A 16,090-nucleotide genomic window follows, 5' to 3' on the forward strand; every position below is an offset into this window, starting at 1 on the left:
AGACTATAAGAACACAGCAGCAGACTCTTCTCTTCCATCGCTCTCACCACTGGTAAAAGGGGAGTTCATATCTAAGACTCAGTACAGTCTGTCTCACTGTCAGAATAGCCGTAAGAATTCCCTTTTCTGTAGCCGGGCGTTGTGGCAGGCACCTGTAGACCCAGCTACTTGGGAGGCTGGGGCAAGAGAATCACTTAAGCCCAAGAGTCTGAGGTTGTTGTGAGCACTCTACCAAGGGTGACAAGTGAGACTGTCTCACCAAAAAAAAAAAAAAATCCCTTTTCTGATTCCTTGTGCACAAGGTTAAGTTTCTTTTAGCCTCAACTATTATTTTAGACTACAGTTAAATTGTATACAAAACATAACACGAAGTTTGCCTCATTCATATTTTCTGGGCTTATATATGAAGATAAAAACAAACAAACCAAGAAAACCCCTGTATTTAAGCCACCGTCTACCTAATTAAAAAAAATTTTTAATAAACCAAAAACTAATAATAAATTCCCAATAAATCTTTGTTCAACCACTTCTCTACATTCCTTGAAATTTCTCCCATACTTAGAAACACTTAATCCTAAAAATAAATTCCCCGAACTTTATCCTTTCTGAGAATTTAAAATTTGCAAATAAATCAACCACTGTATCCCAAATCCCACTTTGCTGTAGTGAAGAATTCTTTCTAAAATAGTTATCATCCAAAACCTTGGCTAATCAGATAATTTAAAATTAAAGAATAGATAAAACAGGAAGCATTAAATTTTAATTAAGTTCACCTGTATTAGCAATACTCAAGCCTAAGCTGGGTGCCACAGCTCAGTGGTTAGAGTCCTGGCCCTGCACACAAGGGCCAGTGAGTACGAATCTCGCGTGGACCTGCTTAATAAAAACAACAAATGAAAGCAATACTGAAGTCTAATACATGTATATCATCATTAAACATTTCGGGTGTTCTTTGTTTTAGTGCCCACAAATAAAAGTACAGTATTACTGTACAGTAACTGACTGATGGAAATGTGGGGGAGTAGAGTGAAAGGGATAAAACAAGGGAAAGATCAGAGTGGCAATGACTTCCATTTCTTTTTTTTTTTTTTTTGAGACAGAGTCTCACTCTGTTGCCCTCCATAGAGTGCCCAAGCATCATAGCTCACAGCCACTTCAAACTCTTGGGCTCAAGTGATTCTCTTGCCTCAGCCTCCCAAGTAGCTGGGATTACAAGTGCCCGCCATAACACCCACCTATTTTTTTTTTTAAGAGGGGGGAGTCTCGCTCTTGCTCAGGCTGGTCTTGAACCCATGAGCTCAGGCAATCCACCCACCTTGGCCTCCCTGAGTGCTAGGATTACAAGTGTGAACCGCCATGCCAACCCTGTAACTCCCATTTTTAACTGTACTTCACAATTATCCAAACTCTTGACATGAAAGTACAGGGCAAAACTAGTCTCAAGTAACAGAAATAGGTTCAGCCTTATAATCAGCCTCTTATAAGTGGAGCAGGAACAGCTAGAAAAGAGACTGAGAGAACTCTTTGGGGAAATACAAGTATTCTCTACTTTGATAGTATGTTAGTCACAGTTCATGTATTTGCCGAAGTTCTTCAAACCATACACTTAAGACCTGCAAATTCCACTATATGCAAAATTAATCCCAATTTCAAAAAGGAAAAAAGTAGTTTTTTCCTTCCCACAAAGAGGTCAGTGCCCAATGATGATAGAATTAGAGAAGGCTCAGGAAAAAAAATAACTAAAACGTTTTTAAAAAATTACAAGATGAATGTGACACTTAACAAGTTCTATGAAGACTAGCTCCCACATCCATTACATTTACTACTGTAACTTCCTTAGCATATAGCAGAAGCATCATGCATTAAAAAACTATACAAAAACATCAAAGAACTATGTCTCCTCAAACCAAGAAAATAATTAGACATAAAATAATTATTAGATCCATGATTCTTAATCTATTCTTTATAGCTTCACTTTGAGGATTTGATGAAAATTATTATTATTGGAGGATTACACCTCTAGAAAGATGAACATAAAACATAAAATTTTGTATATAATTTCAAAAGCTTTATGGATCACCTGAAATTTACCCATGGACTCTTCAGAGATCTTCTAACTATACCCTAAAAACCTTTCTGTAAGTAGATAAAATTTTAATATTTTACCCAACGTAAGTAAAAATAAGAGATAACTCTGCTTCCTACTATTCAAGTTAGAGAATATATGAGATGACCTATTCATTATATTATGTTCTATAGAGGATCTAAAAAAATAACTCGTTTAATCATCTTTTAGATGAAGAACTCAACTTTCTTTCGGGTATAACAGCTAATGGCTAATTACTCAAATTACTCAATTTTTTTTTTTTTTTTTTTTTTTAGCAGGCCCAGGCCAGGTTCAAACCCACCAGCCCTGGAGCTTATGGCCAGCACCCTAACCACAACGCTACAGGTGCCCAGCCAAATTACCCTTTTTTTTTTTTTTTTTTAACAGTTTAATCTCAACCATTTTTCCTTCTCTCCTGGTAACTCTCCCTTGTAATCAAAACCATGGCATTTTCTTTATACAATAAGAATATTCAAGAGCTATCACAGAGTGGTAGGCAGAATGGCCTTCCAAAGAAGTCTACAGCCTAATCCCTAGAACCATGTTAGATTGTAGGGCAAAGGGGAATTAAGGCTAAAGTTGCTAAATCGGTTAATCTTAAAATAGGGAGACAATCATCTGGATAGGCCCAATGTAATCACAAGGGTCCTTAAATGTGGAAAAGCCCAGAAGAACAGTCAAAACCAGAGAGATGGCAATGTGAAAAAAAAAGGCCCAATGTTGCTGGCTTTGAAAATGGAGGAAGGGGCTGTAAGCCAAGAAATGAAATGTGGGTGGCCTCTAGAAACTGGAAAAGGCAAGAAAATAAGACTCTCCTGTAAAGTTTCCAGAAGTAGACTACCAACACCTTGGTTTTCGCTCTGTGAGACTCATTTTGGACTTCTGATCTTGAAGATTATAAAATAATAAATTTGTGTGGTTTTAAGCCACTATATTTGTGGTAATTTCTTACAGCAGCCATAATAAACTAATACTTTTAAGAAATAAAAAAAACCTTGGGGCGGCACCTGTGGCTTAAGGAGTAGGACGCCGGTCCCATATGCCGGAGGTGGCAGGTTCAAACCTAGCCCCGGCCAAAAACCAAAAAAAAGAAATAAAAAAAAACCACTCCATCAATTCAGAGTCATTATGAGTTAACCACTTAAATGCCAAATATCTTAATATCTCAATCTTCTCCTTTATAAAATTGAGGATCTTATGTTCTTTGCCTCTTGCAAAGTGTCAAAGGAAGCTATAATTAGAATATGTCAATAAGCATTTGTAAACTATAAAGTATATATGGATGTGAACTAGTAGTATTATTACATTAGATCAAGGTAAGCAAGATAACATTCATGTTGGCATACAAAAATATATTCAGATATCATATACAACTAAGAGTTCTAGAAACAAAGCTTCACTAATACTTACTGAAATTATTTCTAATACATATTTCTGAAAGGTTTATGCCAAAAAAAATCCAGCAGGGAAAATCTCAGAAATTGATAACAAATTTTTAAATGGTAAGAACAAAGTTTTTTACTATATACTTCTATATTCCATACATAACGAAGTGCAGAATACACCACATAGCAATTTACAACAAATTTGTAAATGGTAAGAACAGTTTTTTACTATATACTTCTATATTCCATACATAACAAAGTGCAGAACACACCACACAGCAATTTACAAAAACTTCTAAAAGTAAAAAGTATACATATAGTATATATGGCAAATTATTATAATAAAGAACTTAATATATTTAGAATTATGTCATTTGGATTATGGTCAATTCTGAATCACCTTTTTTTAATTTCTTTTTTAATTTATTTTACTTTTTTTTTTTTTGAGAATCTTAATTTGTCACCCTCGGTAGAGTGCCACAGTGTCATAGCTCACAGCAACCTCAAACTCTTGGGTTCAAGCCACTCTCGTCTCAGCCTCCCAAGTAGGTGGGACTACAGATGCCCAACACAACACCTGGCTATTTCTTTGATGCGGGGTCTCTCACTTGCCCAGGCTGGTCTTGAACCTGTGAGTTCAGGCAATCTACCCCTCCTCAGCTTCCCAGAGTGCTAGCATTACAGGCGTGAGCCACTGTGCCCAGCCTTCTGAATCACTTTTAATAAAACAAAATAGAATGATGTGGATAAATACCACCTACAGAATTTTTTTTAAGTTAGTTATTACTTTTAGACTTACTTATCTCATTATACTGCCACAACAAATATTTTCTTCTTCCTACTCCTTGTTTCTCTTATGGAGTTCAAATTTTCCAAAAAACAAGGAGCTAGATAGGGGCCAACATAATTTAAATCCCTATGAAATTAAATACAATGTATCTCAGCTAACCAAAATCACAAAATATCTTGGCGATAAATGCCTTTTCTTTTTCATTTATAGGAAGCAATAGACTTCCAAATATTTTAATTTATAGCCCTCTATCATTAGAAATAACACCATAAATTTAATTCATAAAAATTTAACTTTATAAGTCAATAGCATGGGAGAATATTTAAAACATGTAAACAACCAAAGACTAATATGTACAATATATAATGAACTAAAAATCTATATAATATGGATTAACAACCCAAAGTAAAAGTAGGCAAACCAGGCCAGGCATGGTGGCTCACACCTATACCCAGCACTTGGGAGGCCAAGGTGGATGGATTGCTTGAGCTCACGAGTTCGAGACCAACCTGAGCAAGAATGAGACCCCATCTCTAAAAAATACCGGGCATTGTGGCGAGCACCTGTAGTCCCAGGTACTTGGGAGGTTGAGGCAAGAGAATCACTTGAGCCCAAGAGTTTGAGGTTGCGTGAGCTATGAAACCACAGCACTCTACCAGGGGCAATAAAGTGAGACTCTCTCAAAAAAAAAAAAGGGGGGGGGCAAACCCAGTGAAAAGGAAATTCAAAAAAGATACACAAATGGTTATTAAACGCATGGAAACATGCTCACTTTCACTGGCAATCAAAATGAAAATGAAGAAGAATCAACATTGTTAAAATGTCTATACTACCCAAAGCAATATATAATTTTAATGCAATTCCTATTAAAGCTCCTTTGTCATATTTTAAAGATCTTGAAAAAATATACTTCATTTTATATGGAATCAGAAAAAAACCTCGAATAGCCAAAACATTACTCAGCAATAAAAACACAGCAGGAGGAATCACGCTACCAGACCTCAGACTGTACTATAAATCGATAGTGATCAAAACAGCATGGTATTGGCACAAAAACAGAGAAGTAGATGTCTGGAACAGAATAGAGAACCAAGAGATGAATCCAGCTACTTGCCGTTACTTGATCTTTGACAAGCCAATTAAAAACATTCAGTGAGGAAAAGATTCCCTATTTAACAAATGGTGCTGGGTGAACCGGCTGGCAACCTGTAGAAGATTGAAATTGGTCCCACACCTTTCACCATTAACTAAGATAAACTCTCACTAGATAAACGATTTAAACTTGGGCGGCACCTGTGGCTCAGTTGGTAGGGTGCGGCCCCATATACCGAGGGTGGTGGGTTCAAACCCAGCCCCGGCTGAACTGCAACCAGAAAATAGCTGGGCTTTGTGGCGGGCGCCTGTAGTCCCAGCTACTCGGAAGGCTGAGGCAAGAGAATCGCTTAAGCCCAGGAGTTGGAGGTTGCTGTGAGCTGGGTGAGGCCACGGCACTCTACCGAGGGTGATAAAGTGAGACTCTGTCTCTTAAAAAAAAAAGATTTAAACTTAAGACATAAAACTATAAAAATACTTGAAGAAAGTGCAGGGAAAACTCTTGAAGGAATAGGCCTGGGTGAATATTTTATGAGGAGGACTCCCCAGGCAATTGAAACATTACCAAAAATACACTACTGGGACCTGATCAAACTAAAGAGCTTCTGCACAGCCAAGAACATAGCAAGTAAAGGAAGCAGACAGCCCTCAGAATGGGAGAAAATATTTGCAGGTTATACCTCTGATAAAGGTCTAATAACCAGAATCCACAGAGAACTCAAACGTATTAGCAAGAAAAGAACACGTGATCCCATCTCAGGATGGGCAAGGGACTTGAAGAGAAACTTCTCTAAAGAAGACAGACGCACGATCTACAAACACATGAAAAAAATCTCATCATCCTTTTTTTTTTTTTTTTTTGTAGAGACAGAGTCTCACTGTACCGCCCTCGGGTAGAGTGCCATGGCGTCACAGGGCTCATAGCAAACTTAACTCTTGGGCTTACGCGATTCTCTTGCCTCAGCCTCCCGAGCAGCTGGGACTACAGGCGTGCGCCACAACGCCCGGCTATTTTTCTGTTGCAGTTTGGCAGGGGCTGGGTCCGAACCCGCCACCCTCTGCATATGGGGCCGACGCCCTACTCACTGAGCCACATGCGCTGCCCAAGCTCATCATCCTTAATCATCAGAGAAATGCAAATCAAAACTACTTTGAGATATCACCTAACCCCAGTAAGAGTAGCCCACATAACAAAATCCCAAAACCAGTGATGTTGGCGTGGATATGGAGAAAAGGGCACACTTCTACACTGCTGGTGGGAATGCCCACTAATACGTTCCTTCTGGAAGGATGTTTGGAGAATACTTAGAGACCTAAAAATAGACCTGCCATTCGATCCTATAATTCCTTTTCTAGGTTTATACCCAGAAGACCAAAAGTCACAATATAACAAAGACATCTGTACCAGAATGTTTATTGCAGCCCAATTCATAATTGCTAAGTCATGGAAGAAGCCCAAGTGCCCATCGACCCACGAATGGACTAGCAAATTGTGGTACATGTATACCATGGAATAGTATGCAGCCTTAAAGAAAGATAGAGACTTTACCCTTTCATGTTTACATGGATGGAGCTGGAACATATTCTTCTTAGCAAAGTATCTCAGGAATGGAAGAAAAAGTATCCAATGTACTCAGCCCTATTATGAAGCTAAATTATAGCTTTCACATGAAGGCTGTAACCCAACTATAGCACAAGACTATGAGGAAAGGGCCAAGGAAGGGGAAGGGAGGGGGGAGGTTAAAATGGAGGGAGGGTAATGAATGGAGCCACACCTAGGTGCATCTTAGAATGGGTACAGGCAAAACTTACTAAAGGCAGAATACAAATGTCTACATACAGTAACTAAGAAAATGCCATGAAGGCTACGTTGTACAGTTTGATGAGAATATTTCAGATTGTATATGAAACCAGCACATTGCACCCCTTGATTGCACTAATGTACACAGCTATGATTTAACAATAAAAAATAAACAAAATGAAAATCAAAATTTTTCATCAAGTAAAATAAAAGGAAAAAGAATAGAATAACATCTAATAAAAAAGAATATGACATTTACTAACAAAGGAAATTGTACTGTTGGTACAAAGTAAATTAGTATGCCTTTGAAAGGGGAGTTTCAGTATCTATTAAAAATTACAGTGTCCCTACCATTCAACCAGAAAATGATACTGCTAGGTATCTACTGTGTACAAGCTGGCACGGGGCTTCTAAACTCCTTGAAATTTCCCAAATGATAGAGGTGTCGTCATTACTTACGAGTCCCTTGGATCACACCTCACTTTAAGGAGGCAAGTCAGAATGGGAGTTAGTCACCAAAACAACCAACCATAAGATTAAAGGGTTGGGGCTTTAAGCCAGCCCAATCTCTGGGGAGAGGTAGGCTGGAGATTCAGTTCAATTAATTGGCCAATTTTCCATCAATCATACTTACATAAATAAGTCCAAATAAAAAGCCTGGACACCTAGACTTGGAGGAGCTTCCTGATAACGTGAACACAAAGATGTACCAGAAGGGAGAGATAGCCTGATTCCCAAGTGAGAGGACGGAAAAGCTTTGCATTCAGGATCCTCCTGGATCTCATATTGTGTGTCTTCGTTTGGTTGGCCATGATCTACAGAGGGTTCCAAAAGTTACCCCTGAAGTTGCCATACAAAAAAATGGGAAATGGTAGCAAAATATACAAAATATTCATTACAAAATCTCACAAAATATTTACAAAATATTCTCTACATGTTGGCCACCTCTCTGCAAAATTTTTTAATGAGTATTTTATAAACAAAGGTTAAGTTTAGCCACCATTTCCCATTTTCCTATGTATGGCAACTTTAGTGGTAACTTTTGGACCCCTATATATCCTTTATAATAAAACAATATATCCTATATAATAAAACAATAGTGATCATAGTATAGTGCCTTCCTGAGTTCTGTGAGTCAGTCTATTTACTGAATTATAAAAGCTGAGGGGTCCCAGAATTGCCCCAGCTTTGTTATAAGGTGGGCAGATAGAGATGCAGTTGGCCTGGGGACCTCTCTAAAGCATAGCTGTTATCTGAAATAAAGACAGCCTTCTTGGGATGGTGCCCTTAAACTTACAGAAGCAGATACTAGTTCTGGGTGGTTAGTGCCAGAATTATATTGCAATCTACCTGTTGGAATCAGAATAGCATCCACCCTGGAAAAATATGTACAAAGACATATTCATAAAAATGTTCACTGTATCACTAGAAAAGCAGAAAAGTGCAAATATCCTAAACGTTTACTAACAGAAAAATGGTTAAGTCAACTACAGTACATACATATTACGGAATAGTAAATAAAAGCACTTAGAAAGAAAAGCTAAGGTGGCTCACACCTGTAATCCCAACACTCTGGGAGGTTGAGGAGGGCGAATCATTTGAGCTCATGAGTTCGAGACCAGCCTAAGAGTGAGATCCCCATCTCCAAAAAAACAGCAGGGGATTGTGGCCAGCACCTGTAGTCCCAGCTACTGAGGAAGCTAAGGCAAGGGGATCACTTGAGCCCAAAAGTTTGAGGTTGCTGTGAGCTGTGATGCGACAGCACTCTACAGAGGGCAACATAGTGAGAATCTGTCAAAAAAAAAAAAAAAGAAAAAGAAAAGAAACAGAAAGAAAAAGAAAAATCCCCTAAAAATATATCAAAGAGAAAAAGATTTTAGAAAAATATGACTACATTCTTACCAATAACAGCCTCTATTGCAAAACCACATAGAAAAAAAAAATCAAAGTACTTTTTTCCTATATAATTACAAGTATGTAAATGAATTAAAAAGTTAGGAAGTGTACATACAAAAAAATTATAATATGGGGGGGTCACAGTACATGGCACACCTCTCGGAGGTGGGACATAATTACAAGAGGGACTTTAACTTAACAATCGCAATCAGTGTAACCTAATTCTTTGTACCCTCAATGAATCCCAAACAATAAGAAAAAAAATGATAATAATTACATCTGGGAAGAGAATGAGACCACCAGAGGACTGAAAGTAACTTTCATTTCATTTAAATTATCTGAATCTTATAGGAATGGATTCTTATTTCTACTCCAATTTTTAAAAAAGACATCTTCTCGGTAAAGATAATTAGTTGTACATATTTATCAGTTTCTGCTTAGTCTAAACATCCCACTAAAATGATAAAAATGTAATTTTTTAAAGGGAGTAAACATAGATCAAGGAAATTGGGGGGGGGGGAATAGCAATATTTGGACTTTGGGAAGAAAAATGAGTGATAACTTTCACTGCAAAACTAGGAAAGCAGAGAAGCAACCTGATTTACACAAGGCAAGCACAAGACATCCCTCCCTGGAAGCAGAGGTAGAAGGCATGCCTAAGAAAAAGAAAGCTTGTTAGATCTCTTAAGTTGTTCTCCCTGACTTCCAGCAGCTAAACAACTGCATTACACTGGCATTACACTGGAGATTTGTAATTTGGAAAGGGAAAAGTTTCTAGACTTGGGGACAATGGGAATATGTGAGGGCAGTTACCTGTGCTGACACTAAACATGGAGATTAAATGAAAGAGTACCAGTATGAAGACTCCCAAACTTCTTCTCATTTTGCTCATTAAAAAACAGTTATGTCATCGAGTCAAGAAAAGCCATTTCTAGAAAATATGACAAGCCCAAGAGAAAAGATGAAACTTAATATTCCTAAGAAAGGGGGCGGCGCCTGTGGCTCAGTGAGTAGGGCGCCAGCCCCATATGCCGAGGGTGGCGGGTTCAAACCCAGCCCCGGCCAAACTGCAACCAAAAAATAAAGCCGGGCGTTGTGGCGGGCGCCTGTAGTCCCAGCTGCTCGGGAGGCTGAGGCAAGAGAATCGCGTAAGCCCAAGAGTTAAGAGGTTGCTGTGAGCCGTGTGATGCCACGGCACTCTACCCGAGGGCGGTACAGTGAGACTCTGTCTCTACAAAAAAAAAAAATATATATTCCTAAGAAAGGGGCCCAGAAAGATGACACCACATGCATAAAGCTTCCTTAAGTTTCACAGTGTCATACTTTAAAGTGTGAGTAGTCAGCCAAAGATCACCAAACATTTGAGGAAAATATCTAACAAATGAAGACAAACAGAAAAAGCAACTGGGAAGAAACTGAGTAATCAGGAAGGAGAAAAAAGCATACACATACATACATAAACACAAACATATGCATAAATATACTATATAAATATAAATATACTATAATATGCGTAAATATACTATATAAGTAATATTCTTAGAAAAAGATGTATCCACAAAATGAAAATAGAATCTATAAGAAAATTCATTTTTAAAAAGCCCTTAGAAATTAAAAAAACATTAAAACTTAATTTAAAAACAAAATTGTAGGAAAAAACATTAACCAAAGGGTTATAACACAACAGTGAAAAAACATCCCTCAAGAAAATAACAAAAACCAAAGGGATTAAAAAAACAGAAAAGAAAAAAAGAGAAAGCAAAGGACCACTCTAGGTGTCCAACATCTAAATAAAGAACAAATAGTAAAAGAGCCACAGAAATAATTTAAAAAAAAAAACCCATACAAATGAAAAGCGATCCCTCCCAAAACATGTAATAGTAAAATTTTCATACAAAAGATCAAAAGACAGAATAACATGCCTGTGCTCAACATCAACTCTAGAAGGCAACAGAACAACACATTTACAATTCTGAGGGAAAATAATTTCCAACCTAGAATTCTTATCAAGTTAAACTACCAACCAGAGTAAGGGCAAAAATAAATATTTTCATAAACTGAAGTCTCAAAAAATATTTACTTTACATTCATTCTTTCTCAATCGGACACTGTCCCACCGAAAACAATGGAGAATATCAAGAAAGAAAAGACATGACATCAAGGAAACATGAGACTGAATTTAAGAGGAAAACAAATGGAATCTCCAGGATGATGATGAACAGAGAGATCTTACTTGATAACCAATTGAGAATGGGATAAGTCGTAGGGCCCCAGAGAGACTTTAACAAACAGATAAAATTCAGAAAATACCTAAAGTACATGTATGAACAAACTGAGAAATTTATACAAATAAGGCAGGGTTGTGAAACTAAACACATTTTTTAAAAACCAAACAAATTTTTGAAAAACAAAAATAACAGAAAACTAAAATTTTTTAAACACAAAAAATAAAATGTAAAATTGTGCAAGACTTACTAAAAGGAATGTAAAGTTCTCTACACTTTAGAACTAAAATACAGAAGTAACATTTAAAATACAATTGCAATTTAAAATATAAATGAATAAAATACAATTGCAAGTAGTTCATTTAACTTTTTCGTCTCATCTCCAAATAACGCTCAATTTTAGTATATGTGCTGCCAAAGGAAATGATCTACCCTATCTACTTCTTAAGACATGAAGCTCAAGAGATAGTACTTATGAAATCATCATCCGAATATATATATTACTATACAAAAGTTAAGTATTAGTTTAGCATTTATAAAGACACTTAAAGCATCCTATAATAGTGAATATTCTTTTTTTTAATCGTTCTTCAGAATTTTTTTCTTATTAAATCATAGCTGTGTACATTAATGCGATCATGGGGCACCATACACTGGTTTTTCTTTTTTTTTTTTTTTGTGGTTTTTTGGCCAGGGCTGGGTTTGAACCCGCCACCTCCGGCATATGGGACCGGCGCCCTACTCCTTGAGCCACAGGCGCCGCCCCATACACTGGTTTTATAGACCGTCTGACACATTTTCATCACACTGGTTAACATAGCCTTCCTGGCATTTTCTTATTAAGACATTCAACATTTACTAAGTTTCGCATATACCCTGGTAAGATGCACCGCAGGTGTAATCCCACCAAATCACCCTTCCTCTGCCCACCTCCCCTCTAGTTGTTATTAAAAAAAAAAGAAAAAAAAAAAACTAATGGCAATCCTCTGAAGAACTCTGTATATGGTGAATGAGTAGACAAGAGGAATTATTATGGAACTGAGATTTCAGGGTGAACAGATGTGCTGTAATAGACATATGGACAATTCCAAAAGAAGTCCTCAGCACTCTCAGCTAAGTGGGTGGTGTATCAAAGCAACAGCAGAGTAGTGAATTACTTTATTAAAAGCCATGTCAGCTGGGTGCCCGTAGCTCAATGATTAGAGTGCTGGGGGCTAGCAGGTTAGAACCCAGCCTGGGACTGCTAAACAAACAAAAAATAAAATAAATTAGACCAGACATGGTGGCTCCTGTCTGTAATCCTAGCACTCTGAGAGGCCAAGGCGGGTGGATTGCCTGAGTTCACCAGTTCAAGACTAGCTTGAGCAAGAGTGAGACCCCATCTCTAAAAGTGGCCAAGTGTTGTGCCAGGCAACTCTAGTCTCAGCTACCCAGGAGGCTGAGGCAAGAGAATCACCTGAGCCCAGGAGTTTGAGGTTGCTGTGAGCTGTGACACCACAGTACTCTACCAAGGGTGACAAAATGAGACTCAAAAAATAAATGCCACATCATGTAGGTTGCCTGAGACGTAGTCAAGCATACAGCTACTATAAAAATGCTAAATCTTTCAGACTCTGCCTTAGAGAAGCAGCACACAATGAAAAGACTGACCTGCCTTACCTTCTTACCAACCATCCTTCCAATCAGCTCCAACCACCCAAAAAACATATTCACATTAAGAATATTTTGTAGCACATTCATATGCTTATATTAATAAGGGCTATAAGCACACCATAATTTCTGACACCATTTCATGATTGTCCCCAATCATATAATCCATAATATACCTATTTTCTTTGGCCCACAAATTCAATTTATATATATTTACTTCATGCAAATAAAAACATACCACATTGCTTCTTTCTAGAGCAGTTAAGTTTTAATATATGATTTAAATGTAACAATAATTTTGATAATCAATGACTTTAAAACAATAATGTAGTTTTACCAAATATATCTGGGGGAATATTTAATATTTACCAGATTTTTTTTTTGAAACACAGCCTCAAGCTGTCGCCCTGAGTAGAGAGCCGTGGCATCACAGCTCACAGCAACCTCCAACTCCTGGGTTCAAGTGATTCTCTTGCCTCTGCCTCCCAAGTAGCTGGGACTACAGGTGCCTTTTTGGTCATAGCCGTCACTGTTGTTTGGTGGGCCCGGGCTGGATTTGAACCCGCCAGCTCAAGTGTATATGGCTGGCACCTTAGCCGCTTGAGCCACGGGCACCTAGCCTTTACCAGAGTTTTTAACCACGTGTCAGGCACATTAAATGTGCCACAAAGCTGAAGTCAGATGTTCCAGGAGAATTTTGAAGACAGGAGACACATAGAAAAATAACAGTAACGAAAAATGTTGGAATCTTTTTGCAAAATCTGAGAAGTTGGGCAGAGAAAGGAATGTGGTACTGGAGTAAAGTACACAGTCTTCTTGAGAAGGGCATGAATTTTGGGTGTTTTCATTTTTTATAAATAGATTCAAATGTTAAAGACATAAAGTACCTTATGTGGATTATTTTAACCCTTACAATACTGCAAAAGCAGGTATTTTTATTTTGATTTTAGAGTTGAGAAAACTAAAGTACAGAGGTGTTAAGTAACTTATTCAAAGTCACACAGAGAAGCTGGACTCAATCCAAGAAGCCTGACTTGAAGACACAAACTCTTCCTTTAACAACTGAATAAATCCTGAAGGTAGAGAGCATCCCATCTCCTTTGCTTCAGTGACTGATTATGGACAGGCACAGGACTCAACTGAGCTAATCAGAGGGCTTTCTGCTGGAGGTAGGAGGAAATACTTCCTTCAGGCCTGTAAAATCACACGTGGCTAGAAGCCTATAGGCCATCAGCTTAAAGAAGGGCTATATTCAAATAGGAAAAATTTTTGACCGGAAGAATTGGAGATCCTGTAAATTATCAGGCCCAGAAAGGCATTTAAATGTAACAAGCAGTCACATCTCTCTTCTCTTTGAGCTAAATAATTACCTGTTGAAGCTACTTGCTATACAGGCTCTAGACTGACTGATGCCAAGCAGCCATAAAATGCCATACGCCCTATATTTCAAAACATACAGCCAATCACTAACCAGTGATTCTTTCTGTAAACCAATGAGAATTCCTGATGAGCAACTTTTATAACCATCCCCCCCTCCTGAGTTAATCTTTTTCTTCTTCAAAAACTTGACCCTTTTGTTCTCTAGAGCACTCCCAGAGGAAATTCTTTAGGACATGAATAAGTGTCTGGGGCTGTAGTCCTCAACCTTAAACAAACTCTCCTTAAACTAAAATCTAACCTTTTTGATTATTTTAGGTTGACAAAAGAAAAGGATAAAACTAAGTGAGAAGTAAATGCAGATTAGGTTGCCTATGCGTGTTTGTGTGAACACATGCAAACACACACAGAGAAAATTGCTAAATTTAAGCTCTAGGAGCCTTGGTTCCTGCACCTGTTCCTTCAATTTTGTCACCTTAACATCCTTTCCTTTTTTCTTTCTTGAGACAAGAGTCTCAAGCTGCTGCCCTGCATAGAGTACTGTAGCATCACAGCTCACAGCAACCTCCAACTCTTGGGCTCAAGCAATCCTCTTCCTTCAGTGTTTCTATTTTGCCACATTGCCTATTAGAAGCAGCAAAAAGATTCCAACATTTTTGTTACTGTTATTTTTCTATGTGTAGATATGGGGTCTTGCTTTTGCTCAGAATGATCACAAACTCATGAGCTAAGCAATCCACGCACCTCAGCCTCCCAGAGGGCTGGGATTACAGGTGTGAGCCATTGTGCCTGGCTGGGATCCTTTTCAAGAATTTGAAACAATATATAGGTTTTCCCCTTAACGCTATTTCAAGTTGTGATGCTACTATTCACAACTGAAAGAATATTAATATTCTTTGATGACAATGCAATATTTCTAGTTAACAAAGGAAATAAAAGGGTAGCAAGAAGAATAAACCTACCTAAAAACTTTAAAGGCTCACTTTTAACTTCCAAGTAAAATACTGAAATAATTTAACAAGAATATTCCTCCCATAGATCAGAATAACAAAGAAAAAAATATACTCAGTGACAATGAAAATACTATATATCCAAAACTATGAGAAGCGACTGTATGTACTAAGAAGTAATCATACCCTTATATGCTTTTATCATGAAAAAATAATGAAAATATAAATGAACTAAGAAGTTACAAGAAAGAACAAAATTAACATTACAAAATCAGAAAGAAATAATAAAGGTTAAGTGTAGAACAGAATAAAAATACTAGGATTTATCCTTCAAACCAAATTACATGTAATAACCCATTACCTATATAAGGTTTCTTTGTTCTTTTTTTCCCTCAGCTCACATGTATACAAATGGATAAATCAATGAGCTATTATAGAATAATCACAACTCAAACAAAAATTACATACACTGCATGGTCAGAACTTACGAAAGTCAAATGATCGAATGTATTTATTTTCTGATACACTATATTTCCATATTGCTTTTAAAAAGCTCTGAATGGAATGATGACTCTAATAGAAGACATTATTCAATCTACCAATCTGTACTTCTAAGTATCAAAACCTCACTTCAGCTTTTAATGGGGGGAGAAAAAGATTTACACAGTTACAAAGTTACATAGTTATATATACACTTGCTACAAGTTAATGGCCCTTTCTAATAGGCAATGTGGCAATAAAGATCATATGTCATGGCCAGGCGCTGTGGCTCATGCCTGTAATCCTAGTATTCTGGGAGGTCGAGGCGGGCAGATGG

General features: G+C 37.5%; 1 protein-coding gene across 2 annotated transcripts in view; it reads right to left on the reverse strand.

The window, feature by feature from the left end:
• ZNRF2 (zinc and ring finger 2) overlaps window positions 1-16,090 on the reverse strand; it is a 121,708-nt gene that overhangs the window by 95,733 nt on the left and 9,885 nt on the right. The window lies entirely within an intron of this gene.

This window comes from Nycticebus coucang, chromosome 11, assembly GCF_027406575.1.
Source record: "Nycticebus coucang isolate mNycCou1 chromosome 11, mNycCou1.pri, whole genome shotgun sequence".
NCBI classification, from domain to species: domain Eukaryota; kingdom Metazoa; phylum Chordata; class Mammalia; order Primates; family Lorisidae; genus Nycticebus; species Nycticebus coucang.